The following is a 3,190-nucleotide window of genomic DNA, read 5'->3' as shown; positions in this document are numbered from 1 at the left end:
TCAGTTGACTTCGAAGCACATTCCCCAGGCGTGACCCTTCCGCCTCTCAGGAGCTGTCAGCGCTGGAGCTCCAGGGATCTCTGGAGGGAGACGAGCATTGTAAAGGAGGCGATACCTTGTGGAGCCTCTGCTCCTGAGCTGGGCCGGGCTCCTGGGACAGGAGGAGCTGATGGCAAGTAGGAAGCACAAGAGACAGCTCTGCCCAGGAGCAGCTCCTCTGCAGAGCACGGCAGGGCTGGGGGCACTGCCCACGGGTGGCAAAGGGAGAGGAGAGAGGCGAGAGAGATCTTGAAGGCACTGTGGACTGGGAGGGGGCTGAGAGTTCACTGGGAGAGAAACCTCCGCAGCCCTTACTATGGTAAGTCTCTGGCTGCGGGTGAGTACAGACGAGTGTCCTGGAGGGGTCTTCTAGGGCTGGCACATCTGGGGGCTGGTTTTCTCTGGAGCCGTGATTATTTGTCAAGCTGTCAGAGGGACAGGGCACAATGTCTCCCTTTTCCTGGGGACAGCTGCGGGAGCGTGAAGCTGGGTGTGCACCCAGGGGTGCCCAGGGCTGTCCCAGGGCCACACACTTATCCCGGCAGGGCAGGGTCATTCTGCTGTTGAGAGAACGGCGCATGGGTCAGGGCTGCTCACAGCTCCTGCTCACAGCCTAGACATCTCTGGAGGACACTTCTCATGAGTATGCTCAAAGCAGTGAGAGGACGTGCTTAATTTCAGGGGATACACAGGCACCTCCTGCCATCCCCTGCAGTGAGCAAGCCCCCTCACTGCTCCTCTCCCACCCAGCAGAGCCTCTGCGCTCACAGCTGTGGGGTGCAGGGCTTCAGTAGCTTCCTGATGCACCTGAGCGCCAGAAGCGGTGCAGTGCCTTTCTCCTGCCACGTGCCCGTCTCGCCCTGCACAGCAGAGCACGCGGTTTGAGTGCCCAGCGGCGTCACCGCCTGGGATGTGGTGTGCTCAGCTGGGAAGGGGGAAGGCTTTCCGGGGTGCCTGCTGTCTTCCTGCTAGCCTCCCCCGGCTGGATCACTACTGTCTTTCCTCTCGTCTCCCCACCTCTCTGTGCTGCTCTTGCTGTTGCTGCCAGGCTCTCAAGAGTCAGCACCAAGTGTGTGGGGCCTCCCATGCAGACACGTCCATGGGAACCGGGTGTCCCAGCTTCCCTCTCAGCTGTGGGCTCTGAGGCATGCCGTCGGGGGGTGGGGAACAAGCTGGCTGTGCCTTCGTGAGACACCGTCACTAGGACCCTTGGCTGACCTTCCCCTGCACTAGGCAACAGAGAGTCCTTTCGCCTCTCACGATCGCGGCTGCTCGGCCCGAGTGCAGCAGAGATGCTCAGGATTTCTGGCTTCAGAGCAGACCCCCCGGAGGAGATGGGGCTGGGGTGGGGGTGCAGGGAAGAGCTTCCTGAAAGCAAAAACACAGACAGAAGCCTAAAACTTCTTTATGCAGTCAACTGTGACTGGGATTGGGGGTGTAGATGCTGGCAAGCCCTTCGATGTTAAGAGGGGTTTTCACCAGAGAGAATCTTTCCGACCTGGCCCCTAAGTCCCCACTGCTGCCAGGTAGACCCTGACCTAGAGCACGTCCAACACGTCTGGGAGCCCACAGGCCGAGGCCCTGCTCATCACAGCACACTCAGAGAGCAGAAAACAGAGCTCCAGCCAGGGAGCTGCACCAAGGTCCTGCAAAGCAGCACCAGGGGCAGGTGGGTGTGGTGGGGGCAGAATGTAGAAGAAGTGTCTTTTGTTTTGCACAGAGAAGTCTGTTGTCACTTGTCACTGTCTTCTCCTTGTGGTACAGGTCCTTTGGTCCGCAGGGGGAAAATGTCCAACAGCAGCTCCGTGACCGAGTTCCTCCTTGTGGTGTTTGCAGACAGGCGGGAGCTGCAGCTCTTGCACTTCGGGCTCTTCCTGGGCATCTACCTGGCTGCCCTCCTGGGCAACGGCCTCATCATCACCGCCATAACCTGCGACCACCACCTCCACACCCCCATGTACTTCTTTCTCCTCAATCTCTCCCTCCTCAACCTGTGCTCCATCTCCCAATGCCTGCTGGGACACCAAGGCCATCTCCTATGGGGGATGTACTACCCAGGTCTTTCTGTTTGTCTTCTTCCTTGGAGCAGAGTGTGCTCTTCTCACCATCATGGCCTATGACCGCTACGTTGCCATCTGCAAGCCCCTGCACTACGGAACCCTCCTGAGCAGCAGAGCTTGTGCCCACATGGCAGCAGCTGCCTGGGGCAGTGGGTTTCTAAGTGCTGTGCTGCACACGGCCAACACATTTTCAATATCGCTCTGCAAGGGCAATGCTGTGGACCAGTTCTTCTGTGAAATCCCCCAGATCCTCAAGCTCTCCTGCTCAGACTCAGACTACCTGAGGGAAATCTGGATCCTTGTGGGTAGTGCATGCTTAGTTTCTGGGTATTTTGCTTTCATTGTGCTGTCCTATGTGCAGATCTTCAGGGCCGTGCTGAGGATCCGCTCTGAGCAGGGACGGCACAAAGCCTTTTCCACGTGCCTGCCTCACCTGGCTGTGTTCTCTCTGTTCATCAACACTTCATTTTTTGCCTACCTGAAGCCCCCCTCCATCTCCTCCCCATCCCTGGATCTGGTGGTGGCTGTTCTGTACTCAGTGGTACCTCCAACTTTGAACCCTTTCATCTACAGCATGAGGAACAAGGAGCTCAAGGACGCGATGAAGAAAATGATCCAATGGCCCTCGTTCCACCAGCAGTAACCTGCCTCACCTTCTCTGCAGAGTACCCAGAGCTTGTCTCAGGACAGGCCTCTGCTTTTTTTTCCCCTGTGATAATCGTAGGAATAGGTAACTGCTTGGATTCATACCACTTCTCTAGGGGCTCCACTCTGTTGGTTCTGACTCTTTCACAAATGCTTTGAACACGGTGTCAGATACGGCCTCCCTGATAGCGTCTCACCAATAAAAGGGGTCTCCTGAGTGCAATGCCTGAAGGCTGGGCTCTCCTTGTAAAGCTGCTGCCAAGAACAAGCCCAAGGAATTGGACTTCTAAAATGTCTTTTCTCATTGTTTTCTCCCTGTGTTGGGGCGATAAGCTTGTGGCAACTCTGAGATCTGTTAGATATTAAGTGGTGCTTTTAAAGACTGTGTTCCTGATGTGCAGGGGCCGTGCAGATGCTTTATGAGCTTTCTATTAACTCTTTAGGCT

The 3,190-nt window shown here is 56.5% G+C and overlaps 1 pseudogene; it reads left to right on the top strand.

Moving 5' to 3' along the window:
* The first annotated feature begins 1,826 nt into the window (after positions 1-1,826).
* LOC104617018 lies at positions 1,827-2,742 on the top strand (annotated as a pseudogene).
* The last annotated feature ends 448 nt before the right edge of the window (positions 2,743-3,190 follow it).

This window comes from Phaethon lepturus, unplaced genomic scaffold (assembly GCF_000687285.1).
Source record: "Phaethon lepturus isolate BGI_N335 unplaced genomic scaffold, ASM68728v1 scaffold812, whole genome shotgun sequence".
Lineage (NCBI taxonomy): Eukaryota > Metazoa > Chordata > Aves > Phaethontiformes > Phaethontidae > Phaethon > Phaethon lepturus.
Note: the sequence above shows the minus strand (reverse complement) of the source record. Positions and strands in the feature narration are given on the sequence as shown.